Raw genomic sequence first — 15,118 nt, 5'->3', positions numbered from 1 at the left:
CAGAATGGAAATGAGAGGATGCATCTATGGACTTCGTTGTCGGATTTCCAAGGATCTAGGCAGGAAATAATTCCATTTGGGTTATAGTTGATCGCCTGACTAAGAGTGCTCATTTGCTGCCGATAAAGAATACTGACACATTAGAATGACTAACATGGTTGTTTGTATTAGAAATAGTATGTTTGCATGGATTACCAAAAATAGTAGTATCTGATAGAGATCCTCGATTTACCTCTCATTTTTGGTGGAGTCTTCAGGACGCACTAGGCACTAAGTTTAAGTTCAGTAGTGCCTATCACCCTCAGACAGATAGACAATCTGAGCGGACTATACAAAGTTTGGAAGACAAGCTGAGGGCATGTGTTCTGCAGGAGAAGGGGAATCGGAAAAAGCTCTTGTTGTTGATTGAGTTTGCGTACAATAACACCTTTCAAGCCACCATTTAGATGGTGCCTTATGAAGCTTTGTACCGAAGGAAGTGTAGGTCTCCCTTGTATTGGGCTGAGGTAGGAGAAGGAAAGATTCTTGGTGTTGAGATTCTTCAAGAAATGAAGGATTAGGTGCAACTAATATGGGAGAGGATGAAAGCTTCCCAGGATAGGCAGAAGAGCTATGTGGAACATAGACGTAGGAGCCTTGAGTTTGAAGTTGGCGATTGGGTGTATCTTAAGGTATCGCCCATGAGAGGAGTTGTTCGGTTTGGTAAGAAGGGGCAGCTATGCCCTAGGTACGTAGGTCTCTACGTAATATTAGAAAGGGTAAGAGCCATAACTTATAGGCTAGATCAACCCATGGAATTCCGAGGAATTCATAACGTATTTCACGTATATTCTCTTAAGAAGAGTTTTGAGAAACCAACGACTGCATTGTGGATATGACGGAGATTTCACTACAACCCGACCTGACCTATAAAGAAATTCCTATTCAAATCATTGATTGGAAGGACAAAGAACTTCGAAATCAGAAAATTCCGTTAGTTTAGGTTCTTTGGAGGAATCACGATATCAAGGAACATATGTGGGAAAATGAGGACAAGAGAAACCAATACCATTATTTGTTTGGTATGTGAATTGCATTGCATCATTCGCATCATCATGACAATCACATCCTTTCATGCACGCATGACATCCATATCATTTTCACCCTTTGACCCACAATTGCTCTCATCATTTACAATTTCACCATGGCCAGACGAGACAGAGTCGCACGATAGGCATATATGAACCCTAGTAGTCTCCAAAGGCTTATGGCTGAAAGACGGCGTAAACGACTCGAGCACATGAGAGAGATACTGGAGAGATTGGAGTATCATAGAACTCATGTTCTTGATCATGATAGGAGAGGCAACATTCGTACTAGGAGAGCCCTAACCCACAAGGAGCGTCAGCCCCTTGATCCCATTAGATATATGGATGTGTCGACCGTAGCCTGGTTTAGGAGACACCTTAGAGTTTGCCCTTCAGCTGTGCTAGATAAGCTAGAGTGGAGTCATGCTACTGAGCAGCCTTAGGCTGAGCAGGAGCCACCTGTCACTGAGTCTCTAGTTGAGGACTCTTTTAATCTTTTCGACTCTTCGGTGGATCATATACGATTTCGCGAAGAGGGTGAGCCCTAGTTAGAGAGTTATGAGGTTCGCCAGTCGAGGTTTCATTAAGAGCATGTCAATGCTTTTTATGATCCAAATGATGACGAGTATTATTATCATTCCCAGGACGAGGTGTCTGATGAGGTTCCTGATTGACCCCCATCGAGCCCCACTATTAGTGCGGTCGGTGAGTCTTGTTTGACTTTGTGTTTGATGCTTGTAATACCCCGCTCCTTCCTTCTTACGTACGCTTCTTCTTTCTGACGTACGTTCCTTCTTTCTGACGTAAGCAAATTTCAAAGATGAGATTATGCAACAGTCTGTCCGCTCCGTCTCTTAAACGACTGCGAGCCTCGTCATGCTTGTCGAACCCCGATGCCGTGTTTCAAAAGATATTATGCGACTTCTAAGACACACCCGATATTTTAAATGTACTGAAAATATTTATAAGGAGTTTTTCCAGTGTTATTGAACTAAGTTTGATTTTAAATACGACAATTATAATATTCTTGAAGAGCTCCAAAAATATTATAATTGTCGGAAATCATTTTAATATTATTATTAAAATGATTTCAGTTATTTAAAATATTATGAGATTTAATTTATGTTGAAAGCTTTAATTAATTAAATGGTTTTATCATTTTATATATATTAAGTAAGACTTCATCATTTATTAATGATGAAGAATATTATTTTATAAACTAAAGTTAGTTTAAATAATATTCTACCTTAATTCCTCTAAGTGCTTTTAATTAAGTTAATGTTTATGCATTTTCAAATTAGTGTTTTAATCCTTCATCATTAGATCGTTTTGAGGATCCCAAGATGAGGAGTTTGTATTAAATACTGAAGCCCTCTCTCATTCTCCCTCACTTTTCCCTCCTCTCTCTCTCTCATTCGGCTTGCACTGCACGACACTCCCCCATGCCCGATTCCTCTACTGCACAGCCCGGAGTCGCCTGGCCTCACCGCCGCCACCACCAGCTCCACCTCATTCTTGCGAGTCCTCCCATGCCGGTCCCCCTCTCTCACGCTCTCTCTTCCTCTCCCTCGGCAGTGCACAGCCTGAATGGGCTTGGTGCTCACTGCACCGCAGTGCGCCGTCCAACGACACCACCACCTCCCACCGGCCATCATCCTCTAGCAAGCTCAGCCTCCCTCTCCCCCTCCATCGCGCACACGCACAATACTCATGAAAATGGGTTCACACGGCTTCAAGGCCACCGATGGCCCTAGTGCCGCCGTGCGCCGGTTCCAGCCCCATCGAGCACCACCACAAGGTCCTCCTGGTCTCCCCCTTCCTCCTCCACGTGACCAGAGGCCCATAGCCTCCCTTCATCGCACGAGCTTCTCCCCTCTCCAACGCACGGGTTCTCCTCCCTCCACCACCGTACGTCACCACCCACGACAGATGACCACCATCTCCAACCTCCTCCAGCCACCACCAACATATCCCGACCACCCATGGCCCCGATCTGCCACCCATGCATGCACACTCTCTCTCACTCTCTCAAGGACTCTTCCTCCTTCCCAAGCTCAATCCACCGCCGTAAGCCACCATGGCGCCACTCCAGATCCACCACGAGTTCCACCGCACCTCCCTTAGCTCCTCCACGGCCAGCCATGACCAGCCAAGCCACGCTCTGGTTTCCCCTATTGGAGACCCACGACTTTAGCACCTCCACAAGCCGCCGTGTGTCCGACGAGTGCCACCTCGACACCACCATGACACCACCACTCCATGGCCATGGCCCGACCCTCCTACCCTTAGACCCGCACCTCTGGCCATTTCCAATGGCCAAGGTAGCCACTGCACATGATGGACAGCCACTGTACATGGCTAGATCCGTCGTGTTACGCTCCTTGCCACCATCACATGGCCACCACGAGCACTTCCAAGACCACACTTACTTATCCAAACGCCAAAACAGTCACCGTACGTGGGTTAGCTGCCACGTACGACCATTCCGGCATCATAGACCGTGACGATCAGCGGGCAACGTATGGGTTAATCCCGTCGATGGTATAACTCTCTATCCCTCGTTAATTATGTTAGCTGTTGATTAATTGATTAGGTTGTGGACTGTGCTGTTAGTATTTGTGGAGTTCGCTGTGTTGTGATGTACTATGTAGTGAAGTGTTGGACATATCTGTATTGTGCACTGTGAAGTGTGGAGCGTAGTTGGGAATTGTGCTGTATAGTATCTTGGACTGTGCTGTGTAGTGTGGTTGTGGAGTATGTGTTGTATTGGTAACGTGGCATGTGGAATGGGGACAGTACACGCTGAGTGTACTCTGTGTGTGGCGTAATGTAGGATAAGGAAAGTATATGTAAAATATACCCTCCTGGCGTATGTGGAATGGAAACAGTACACGCTGAGTGTACTTTGTGTGTGGCGTAGTGTGGGATAAGGAGAGTATATGTAAAATATACCCTCTTGGCGTATTGTGAAATGGGAAGAGCACACGTGGAGTGTACTCCATGTGGTGGAGTGATGCATCATATGACGGGTATGCCATAATGGTGATGTGGCGTAATGTGTATGAATGGAGTACACGTGGAGTGTACTTCATGTGGTGGAGTGATGCACCATATGGCGGGTATGCCATACTGGTGTTGTGGCGTACTGTATATGAAGGAAATACACGTGGAGTATACTCCATGTGATAGAGTGATGCACCATATGGCGGGTATGCGATAGCGGTGATGTGGCGTAACGTGTGTGAAGGGAGTACACGAGAAGTATGCTTCATGTAGTGGAGCAATGCACCATGTAGCCCGTATGCCGTAATGGTGATGGGTCGTAGCTCGTAAAAAGGGAGTATACGTGGAGTGTACTCCACGAGGCAACGGCACTCCGTGTGGCGTGTCATAGAAATAAGGATGGTTGTGTGATTGATGGGCGTTGAACGTGGTGAGCAGTATCGGGAACTGTGTAACAGTGTCCCGAAGTAGTTATAGCATAGCCTGTAGTCTGAGGTGACAAGTGTCACCGTGATGGACTTATGGCTAGGAGGATGCATGAAGTAGCAGAACAAGTGTAAGAGTATGTAGCAAAGCATGACTGGGCAACGTCACGAAGTGATGTGGTTACTGACAGTCGTGCTTGTGATGGGTGATGAGTTAGTGTAGAAATGGTGTAGCAGGAACGTGACGAGATGTCACAATGTGATAGGAGTAGGTGAGGAACCGTACTCGTGATGAGTTAGGAGTTGGCGTAGAAATGATGTAGCGAGATATCAGGTGACGTGACAAGGTCATGGTGTAGCTTGGGTGTAGTCTTGAGCTATACGACATGACATAAGGCGTGGTTGTGAACGGAGTCTTGTCTTGTTAAGTGTTGGGATGAACTGTCAAAAGGGACGGGTAGCATGAAGAGTCATGCTAGCCGAGCTAAAAGAAGATTGGTATCGGAGTATGGCGCTTATCCCTATGAGCAGGTGATTAACATGTTATATGTTGGTCTCAAGGGTAAGGTATATGTGTAATCTGGTTAGACACATGTGCCGGACGGATGGGTAATATGTCCTTAGCATAGTTACATGATGCTTAAGCCTCAGAGTTGGCTTAGAGCCGTGTGGCTTGTATGGATGGGAATGAGGATTTAGTGTGGGCTAAGGTCCATCAAGGTAGTGACGGGTGTATTGTTAGGATTGGGATGCGTGATTCCATCGGTCGGAATCATGCGTCGAATGTGGTTAGTAAGAAGAGTAAGACGAATGTCTTAGTGTCTTAATCCTAAGGTTAATCATGGGTTCACTTTAGTGGATAAGCACTCGAGGCAAGACCTTGAGTTGGAAGATGTGGTGACTGTAAGTGGTCCCCGAAGGGTTTAACATAGTAAAGGACACGTAAGAGCACGGGATAGAAGGAGAGTGTTCCAGGTGATGTGTAGTTTTATTTCTAGTTTAAGTTGCTTATGTATTAGATAGAGAACGACGATAAGGTTATGTGTATACATGTAGGTTGCCATTTGACACGCACATGAATAGACTGCATGATATGCAAGTAGGATGGAGTCCAGGTAAGTATTACGTTCATACTCTTCTAGAGTCTTCTAAAATATAAAGAAATGAAAACGAAACATTTTTCCTCACGATGCTTTACGAAAAGACACGAAAGATGTTTTATGAAAGAAAATGCTAAGTGTTCAAAGGTATACGTATGTACGGCCCTCCTTTGCAGCTCCTTTTTACGCATGTGAATGGATGACTATACGCTGTATCTATTGTATGTATTTTCTAAGAAAAATCCATGAACTGCACGAAAGACATGAAAACGGAGGCTTTTACGGATCCTACGAACCGAGGCTTTCATGAGTGCCATGAGGTGATGCTCATGGATGCCGTGAAAGACGACGTTTAAGGTGACGCTTATGGATGCCATGAAAGCTGACGTTTAAGCCCATGTATGTTTTAAAATGACGTTTTCCACGAACGAACTGTTAAATGACAAATGATGTTTTTCTCATGAAATGATGTTTTTTCATGAAAAGGAACGTTTTCTCATGAAATGACTGTTAAATAAAAGAAAAGAAAAGAATAAAAGCTCCAGCTCTTTAGAACTGACATGAACGAATGAGAAGCAAAGAAAGACATGAAAGCATGAACTATATGAAGACACGTAACGGGCATATGAATGAATGCAAAGGGTAACAATGAATGGGCAGACTGCAATGCTGGGTAAGTAGTACTGGAAGTGCACCTAGTACTGCCCCTGACTGAAAATGGATTTCCAACCCGTGGCCACGGGCTGAGTCTGAGTCCAAAGGAAGACTGCTATTCCCAACACACGGGGCTTAACAATGTTTACTGGCCTATGAAAGTGATAAGAAAGAATGTATGAATGCATGAACGCACGTATGCATGAACGCAAGAACTTTTAGGAAATGAAGGCACTGACGGAGGACACGTTTTAAGAAAAGAAAGCCCCTTTTAAAAGAAAACTCCATCTAGTGATGTTTTCAAACGAACACATGAATGCATGAATGCACCGCATTCTTGAAGAAATGAAGGCACTGACGATGGAAACGTTTTACGAAAAGAAAGCTCATTTTTAAAAGGAAACCCCGTCCAGTGATGTTTTCAAATGAATGCACGTATGCACGCACGCATGTACGTATAGTATGTATGGAATGATGAATGCATGAATGAAAACCTATGTTGTTATATTTTAACTGTATGAAGTAATGCCTACGAGTCATCGACCCATTTTAGTTTTTATGCATGTCCCTCCCCCTCACAGGAACTGAATGATCAGGACGGACACAGCCCATGGGGAAGAGCACGAAAGTTTAGGCATGAGTTTTAATCGTACGAGAGACCCTTTTATTGTAAGATTAATGTTTTCCGCTGTAAACCTCTTTTATTCTAAAAGCACATTTTATGTCTTAAACGTAGAGTCTCGCACCCTGGGTATGCAAGTAAAAAGCTTTAAATCGAACGGTAATTCTTGTCGTCCTTTATAAAAACATTTTATAAAAAGTCTCATCACAAAGACGGGCGTTACAATGCTTGCTTGTTTTGTTTTACTAAGACTCCGATTTCGAGGACGAGATCTTGTTTTAAAGGGGGGAGGATGTAACACCCCACTTCCTTACCCTTTAGGTTAACTCTTAGGTTAACCCTATATTTTAGAAAGATAGCTCGCTCACTTAGAAGAATGATGACTGTGATACCCCGTATTTTAGTATATTTTAACTAAAGGATTATTTTAATTAATTTAAATATTGGTTCTCTTGTTTTAAAATTTATTGGATTTCTCGTTGGTTTATTTTATGATTTTTTAAGTTGTGAAAATTATTTTGTTATGCTTTATTAATATTAATTATTGTTTTGCATTTAAATTTCTCTTAATTTAAATTAGTTGTTTGTGGGCATTAAAATTATTGTGTTGCTGGATTTAATTATTTTATTTTACTTAGTCACTGTGTTTAAATTAATTTTATTTGTTTTGAAATAATTTTCGTTGGATCAATTTTGTGACCCAAGTTGTGAGGATTGGACCTCATTTCTTTCCATTCTTTTTTCTTTTTATCTTTTCTTTCTTCTCTTTTATCTTTTTCTTCTTTCTTTTTTTTCCTTTTTCCACTGCCTCCCAGCCGTGCGACCCCCCTCCTCTCTCCCCGTGCGTTTTTCTTCTTCCTACAGCCTGCACTGCCGTGCGCCGTTGTGACCGACACCGCCCCTCTCCTTCCCTTCCCTACCGGCCGGCGACCTCACCCCTCCATTACCAGCCTCTCCCGCGCCGCCGTCTGTCCCCACGCACGGCTTGAAGCCGTAGCCTTCTCTTCACTCCAGCGCTGCCGCCGCGTCACCTCCGGCCACCATCTTTTCACCACATCATCATCGACCTCCTAGCAACCTAATGCACCCATCCTCAGCCCCGATCTGCCACCGGTGAAGCACATTCATCTCATTTTCTGATTTGTGCATTTTGGCCTCCAAACACCTCCCAAGCCGCCACCCATGACCAGCCACCGCCACCACTAGCTTCACTGACATCCCTAAGCTCTTTCCTAGCAATCTCGAGTCTAAATTTTTCCCCGTTGAAAAGTGAGTTTTAGAGACCCACGGCCTAGTGCATTTGCACTGTTCCGTTGCAGTGTCGCCACCTTTTGCACCTCCGTGATCCTTCAAAAATTATAATAAAGCACTGCAAGTATTTTCCCAAAGAACTTTTGTGATTTAAATGTATTTTTGCACTAACTCATTTTACAATGAACTGGTTGGTTATGCCGGACTGAGTCTAAGGAGTAAGGGGGTCGGTTGGATTGGAGGATGGAGTTGTTTGTGTGATTGGTTTATATTGGGATTTGTTGGTTGTTGGATATTGATGTCGTGTCTTGTACATTACGTGTGTTGGAAAACATTCATTTTCGGGGAAATGATATTTTGGGGCTAAGGCATATTTTATCATATGCATGCATGTTGGTCGCATTAATGCACTTTTATCTCATGGGCTGTTTGGATTATTACTTACATGCGGTATCGTTTTATAGTACCGTAGATTTTGATGCAAATGAGAATGTGGAGCCTGAGGGATCGACTCCACTGGAGAAGTGACATGTGGTCATTTGGGATTTATGGAATTTGTTTCCCACTCTTGTATATATATGATTTGTATTATATTTTTAATGGATAACTATATAACTTTTTAACGGCTATTTATTTTGGATATTTGTATTAAACAATTCTGGTACTTAGTTGGCTACTTTTAATTAACCGCTGCGACTTTTGTGGTGCTCTTCTTGCGTGTTGCACACACTTGAGCACTTATTGTTGGGATGCGTGACCCGTGTTGTCATCATCCCGACGTCACGATTCCTGCGTTTCTGTACGTGGGAGTCGGGGCGTCACACTGACTTTCATTAGGCAAGTGTAGTTCAAATTCTTTCTTTAAGCTTTGATTCAAAATTTTCCTTCTTTGATCATTCATGCTTAGTATTCATTAGCCATACTTGCATTTTTATTGAGCCTTAGCACATGTCAGTTTGTGTGGTGACATGTCAAACCCTATAACCATTTCATTTGGCAACCATGTGTACCTTGTGTGCAATGGACCAAAATACCCTTAGCCCATATTATTTTCAAGGATAATTCTGTCTTAGTTCCTTGAGTTTTTCTGTGAAAAAATCCTTACGGTTGATTGTGGAAAACCCTAGCTGAAACCCAAAATATTTTCAAAATGTCAATTTTACCCATAGGAATTTCGGCCAACCCTTATTTATTTTTATTTTATTTTATTTTCTTCTATTTAGGCCACCTCTCAACTGCCCAATCACCACCATTTGAGCTAGCATAGAGGGTACTTGATTACACTTTGCCTAGCCACTAGAAACCAAGGGAGTAAGACAAGAGAATAGAACAAAATTGCTAACCCATGCCCAAACCCTAATCGCCGGTCATTAAGGGCTTAAACCCTAGTATTAATTACACCACATTTTCTCTCTCCACGGTAACTCTCTCTCTCTCTCTTCCCCTTTGGTTGATTCTCTCACAAACTAGACACCATCATGCTAACCTACATGGAGGAGCTAAGCTTGAGAGGCATCACGAGCCACCACCCAAACCACCCAATGAGGAAGCACCCATGCTTGTAATACCCGGATCCTACTACGTAGGTCCTTACGTCATTTTATTAATTCTTTAAGTTAAATATTTTGAGATAAATATTTTTATTATTTTATTTTAAGATGTGTGTGCATTTATTTTTATGTGGGTTTTTAAAATAATTCAAGGGCATGATTTTAAGATCTTACAATATTTTTCTCTTAAGCCCTCTAATTTCCATTTATTCAAGAAATGACCCAAGCTCCCTCCGCCATTGGATGGGTAGGTAAGGGAAATATCTTCCCACACTTAATTCCCACCGTCCATTCTCCCTACCTTATGAAACAAGCTTTGACTAAAAGCCATTCAAGTCCTTATCCCCTTCAACTCGTTGGCTTCTAAGGCAAGAAAAGAAGAAAAACTCTTCAAGCCTCAATCGTGCGACACTATCATCCGAATCTCTCCCATTTCCATTCTTCTTCCAATCTTAAGCCAAGCACCCATTATTTCTTCTTCTCAATAGGAGAATAGCAAGGTAAGAGTACCCTTAACCTTTCTACTTTGTGTATTCCGAACCTAGCCATGGTTTAATCAAGTGGGTTTTCCTTTTTGTTATTGTTGATGTTTCGGTTTTTGGACTTCCAACCAAGGGTTCTTGTGCTCTCCAATTCCCTAAGCCGAACCCACCTCTCATCTTCTCCATTTCGTGTTTTGGGAAGGATTCACCAAAGGTAAAAACCTTAGCTTGATCCATTCGGTTTTAGTTTGATTTTGGAGGCCAACTAAGTTATTTTAGCTTGTATCTTAATTATAGTTATTATCTATGTTGTCAATAAACATGAATGCTCTATTTTTTGCCCAAACCGAGTGTGTTGAAGCTATCTTGCTATGTATTCTCTATCTTGCTATGTATTCTTCCTATCATTTGAAAATGGTATTTTTGCTATCTAACTTGGTTAGTCATAAGTGATGTTAGTTTATCTTTTGATATATGTGTCTATATATATATATATATATATATATATATATATATATATGTTGATGCCTTGTGCTTGTAAGGCATTTTGGTATAATTATTTCTCATGTTTTCTTGAGTTTAAATTATGTTCTTAGCTATGTTTAAACTTTTGTTTTATGTGTTAAATTAGAAGAGATGAGAATGTGTATTTTTAATATTTTTCCGAAGTAATAGTGCAGGTTAGGGGGTGAGACAAAACACAAAATTCTCATCTCATCTCATCATTATATCTTTTTCAAATCTCCATGCAAAATATAATAAACAATTCAACTTTTTCAAATCTTAAAACAATAATAATATTAAAACATAATATTTTAAACTTTCAAACAAAACACAAAATTCTCATCTCACCCTCCAAACCTGCAATTGTGATTTTCTAGTTTATAAGGGATTTACCTTTGCTGTTTGGTGCTATAATTAAACCAAAAATGATGTTTCTTGCAAGTTTCCTTTAATACTAGTGTCTTTAGTCTATGTAATTGGGATTGTGATTGAATGAGAGGAGTTAAACTGTAAAAGTGCAATAAGACCTGCTAGCTGTCCATGCGTTGTAGAATTTTCTGCTATGCGTTCTGTTTTGGGGCTTAAACCAGCCCATTCCATTATTTTTGTTCAATTTCACCTTTTGTTCAACTGAAGTTAAATTTTAGTATGAAAAACCGTTGAAAAACAAGTGACAAAAATCAACCCTCTTGTGAGCTTTGGCCCTTTTGTTGGATTTACCTTCCATACGATATTACAAAGTTATCGAATGCCCTATTTGATTAAAGTTTTAGACTTGTAACAATTCTTTGTTCCTTTCCATTCTTAAATAAATTCCTACCATCTATACATTTCTAATTTATGCTTTCCATCTATCCTTCTTGTAGAAAACAATGGCGTTTAAAGGGATATGGCGCATGTTATTTACTTTCATGAGTTTCTTTAAAATATTTGGAATGAGGATTTTAATGTTTTGGCTTAGTGCCATGTATGGTGGGTAGTTGAATGGGTTAAGGTTGTACCTTGTAAATAATGTTCATTAAGTGGGAAGCGGTTAAGGAAAACACTTTAATTCTAAATTGGAATTAAAGTGAGTATGTAAGGGTGTCGGTTAGTAAAGCTTAAAGTGAGATGGATATTAATGTGTTTATTCTATTTCATTGAATTGGAGTTTATTTTCAAGTTGAAGGAACTCACTAGTAAAGCTCACAAGTTAGTAGCTATGACCATACTCTTTACTCAAAGTTCTCTTATGAAAGAATATCTATCTTTTTTCAAATGTTCTCTCTTTTTTCAAATGTTCTTCTAAAGAAAGAGTTAATGTAGGGGTGCTACCCGCCCCCTACGGGGTGGGGGCACCACTTCCCCGCACCCCACCCCGCATGGAGCGGGGGGTGGGGCTTTCACCCCCGTCCCCCGCCCCCGAGATGCGGGGGCGGGGTCCGAGGCGAATTATCTCGGGGGCGGGGTCCGAGGCGAATTCCCAATCCGCCCCGCTTCCTTCTACTTAAGAAAACAGTACATTTTATTTGATTTAAAAATTATTTCTAAGTGCAAAAGTAATTAAAAATACATTTTTAGACCCAAATTATAAATTTAAATTTTTTAAATATGACTATAATTTAAAAATTATGTAATTTTTAAATTTACTAGTGCATATTTTGTGTAAATTGTAGTGTATTAGTTTTTAAACTATGTAATTTTTAAATTTTTCAATGCATATTTTGTGTATAAGTCTAACAAATTGTAATATATATTTATATATACACAAATTGTAAAATATAAATATATATTTATGTTTATATATATGTATATAATATATATATAAATGTAAGCGGGGGCGGGGCGGGGTTTGGTCCTCCTCGCCACCCGCCCTCGCTGGGGGACCTAGATGCGGGGCGGGGGGCACCACCTCCTCATGGGCGGAGTAGGGTTGCCTGCCCCGCCATGCAGGGGAGGAGCGGAAGCGGGGCGGGGTAGCGGGGGTGGGCACCCCTAAGTTAATGTATATATATTGTACAAGCCTTTCTTGGTAGCCCGAGTTAAGCACTCTATCATTATAATTATGTGTATATTTATAAGGTAATGCATGCATGTAGATTCTAAATCATGAGATTTTCATACATGCTCTCTCAAATAACTAATGCCTTACTTATATGTAGCATGACATGAAATGCTCATTTTTCAAAGAAACGCATATGCATCGGACTAAGAAAAGATAACGAAAACATTTGACTGCTAAGAAAGGAAAGAAATCAAATGAAGGTTAATGTATGAAAATATGTAACAACCATATGAACGAAAAGAGTACCCAAAGGATTAGGCAGATTACAATGTCGGGTAAGTAGTACTGGTAGTGCACCCAGTGCTGCCCCTGACTAAAAGGGATTCCCAACCTGTGGCCACGAGCAGAGTCTGGGTCCAAAAGATCGCTAACCCCAATACACGGGACCTAATAGTGTGTACCGGCCAAAGGAAAGTGAAACATGAAAGCATAGTTTTTCTTAAAATGTTTATGAATGAAAGTATTGCTTATTTCTGAAATATTTATGCATGAAAGTATGGCTTATTCTTTAAACTGTTTATGCATCAAAGCATTGTCAAGATTAGCAAATCTATATGTATGCATGTTTTCAAAAGAAAAGATTATGTGATTAGTAAGTTAACAACATGGCTTACTGATTACTGAGTATTAGACTTACTTTGTGTTTATGTTTTAAACGTCCAGGTATTGATGGAGAGACTGGGGAGCCTGGCACTACCGAAGAGGGAGGGGCCGATGCTTAGTGGTCCGCTGTTGGTTCGACCCTTTTGATGATGATGGTTTATGTTTTAGGATGGGTCCTGTGTTGGGACGTTTTGTTGAATTAACTTTTATACAATGTATCTTTTGGGTATGATGTAATTTCTATGGTGGGGTGATGGTAACGGTGTAACTTCTATGGTTGGGTGATGGTAACCCTTATACGTTGGCTTAACACCTTTCTGTATGAATTGTAGGGACTGAGTCCCCTCTTATTTAGAACTAGTTATGTTTTGATGAATGAATGATGAACTCTGAGAGTCCTTTATGGAAAATGTTAAATTGAATGTCTATAGGTGTTCCCCTCTCTTAAATTAGGAATTTAGAGTATATGCGTGATATGTTCATGCTTATCACATATTACTTTAGTAGAAAAAAAAATAATAAGTATATATATATAAAAATATACAGATACAATAGGGAAAGAACAGGTCAAGAGTAACGGCCTTGCCTTTGGTAGGGCCGGGATGTTACAATGCCCAACGCCAACTTCATCACTTTATGACTTGGAACCCAATAGTCTTTTCATATCCAAATAAAATCACCAGTCCCAACCCTCCATCGACCCCCTTCAAGCAGCCATTTTTTTCCTCAAATATCCCCCCCCCCCCCCCCCCCCCCCATGCATAAGATGGATGTAATCCCAAAGTAGCTTGGAGAAAAGTACTATTAGGAAAGTATTTGGCCTTATAGATCCTTCGTAACAAAGACCCTTCGTTTTGTAATATCCCCCAACCTTGCTTAGCCAATAAAGCCTATTAAAGGAATGTAAGCTTCTAAAACCCATCCCACCTTTGAACTTAGCCAATGCATTTTTTGCTCACTATCCCTTTCCCCCACCAGAATCTAGCCATCATCCATTCCAATTCTCAGCAAAAACTCAATGGCAACTTGAAATGAGGCATAGCATAAGTGGGAATTGACAAAGTCGCTGCTTTAATGAGAACTTCTCTCCCACCATGTGATAACAGTTTTTCTTTCCAGCTTTGCAACTTATTCCACACCTTTCTCTTAATATTAGCAAAAGCTCTAGACTTGGACCTCCCCGCTAGGTTAGGTAACGCTAGATAATTATCATACTATTGGGAGGTCTAACACCCCACAAACTGAACAACTCCATTTGTTTACCAGCATCAACATTCTTAGAAAAAATCACATCAGTTTTCTCTATATTAACTTTCTGACCAGATGCTTCCTCATACTTCTCTAAAACCCCCTGAATATGTCTAGTAGTTTGAACATCAGCTCTACAAAAAATAATGCTATCATCTGCGAAGAATAAATGACTCACCACTGGAGCCCTTCAGCACACTCTAATCTCCCTCACAAGCAGTTTATTATCTGCATCTTTTAACAAAGAAATGAAACCCACAGTACATAGGAAAAATAGGTAAGGGGATAATGGATCCCCTTGCCTAATTCCCCTAGTAGGTAGAATAGGTCCATGAGACTCCCCATTGACCAAAACTGAGAAAGAAATTATCCTCACACATTGTATAATCAGCTTCACAAAACATTGGGCAAAACCCAGTTTCAACATAATTTTTTCCAAAAAACTCCACTCGACTCGAATGTAGGCCTCACTCATATCCAATTTAAGGGACATATAACCTTTTTGACCATGTTTTTTGTGCCTCAAATAATTAACCAGCTCATTGGCCACTAAAACATTGTCAGT

At 40.9% G+C, this 15,118-nt stretch overlaps 1 long non-coding RNA gene across 1 annotated transcript; it reads right to left on the bottom strand.

Moving 5' to 3' along the window:
* Window positions 1–3,603: 3,603 nt before the first annotated feature.
* On the bottom strand, window positions 3,604–13,713 carry LOC121256298. Its single transcript, XR_005938965.1, has 3 exons — window positions 13,619–13,713; window positions 6,298–6,302; window positions 3,604–3,614 (listed from the first exon to the last, which is right to left on the bottom strand). It is a non-coding gene; the product is annotated as an uncharacterized LOC121256298 (long non-coding RNA).
* Between the last annotated feature and the right edge of the window lie 1,405 nt (window positions 13,714–15,118).

The sequence above is a fragment of the Juglans microcarpa x Juglans regia genome, chromosome 3D (genome assembly GCF_004785595.1).
Source record: "Juglans microcarpa x Juglans regia isolate MS1-56 chromosome 3D, Jm3101_v1.0, whole genome shotgun sequence".
Lineage (NCBI taxonomy): Eukaryota > Viridiplantae > Streptophyta > Magnoliopsida > Fagales > Juglandaceae > Juglans > Juglans microcarpa x Juglans regia.
Note: the sequence above shows the minus strand (reverse complement) of the source record. Positions and strands in the feature narration are given on the sequence as shown.